Raw genomic sequence first — 349 nt, 5'->3', positions numbered from 1 at the left:
GAACGACAAAACGCCCGTAATATAACCCGCTCAACTTTTTCGGAAGGACCTCCAAGAACTAAAATAGTACGTGCTGCAGAAGCGACAAAGAGGGAATCTTAATCTCGCTCGTGTTCGGGCAAAGCTTCGGGCGCCTCGCGTGAATAATGAAGGGGCGTAACCTTTCGCTCTTTCACGAAAAAGAATATATATGTTATATATGAATGGGAATGTGTCTTTTTTATATACATATATAAAAATGTTGAATGATTCATTAGTTCGTTTTCATGGACTGACTTTTTTTTTCATTATTTCTTAATTGTCTGTAGACTATTTTTTTTAAGAGCCGTCTTTCACCTCTCCTTTAATC

The 349-nt window shown here is 37.5% G+C and overlaps 1 protein-coding gene across 1 annotated transcript in view; it reads left to right on the top strand.

Moving 5' to 3' along the window:
- Positions 1 to 349, top strand: part of LOC119593532 — a 20,507-nt gene that overhangs the window by 19,299 nt on the left and 859 nt on the right. The gene's annotated exons all lie outside the window — the stretch shown is intronic.

Source organism: Penaeus monodon, chromosome 32 (genome assembly GCF_015228065.2).
Source record: "Penaeus monodon isolate SGIC_2016 chromosome 32, NSTDA_Pmon_1, whole genome shotgun sequence".
NCBI lineage: Eukaryota > Metazoa > Arthropoda > Malacostraca > Decapoda > Penaeidae > Penaeus > Penaeus monodon.
Note: the sequence above shows the minus strand (reverse complement) of the source record. Positions and strands in the feature narration are given on the sequence as shown.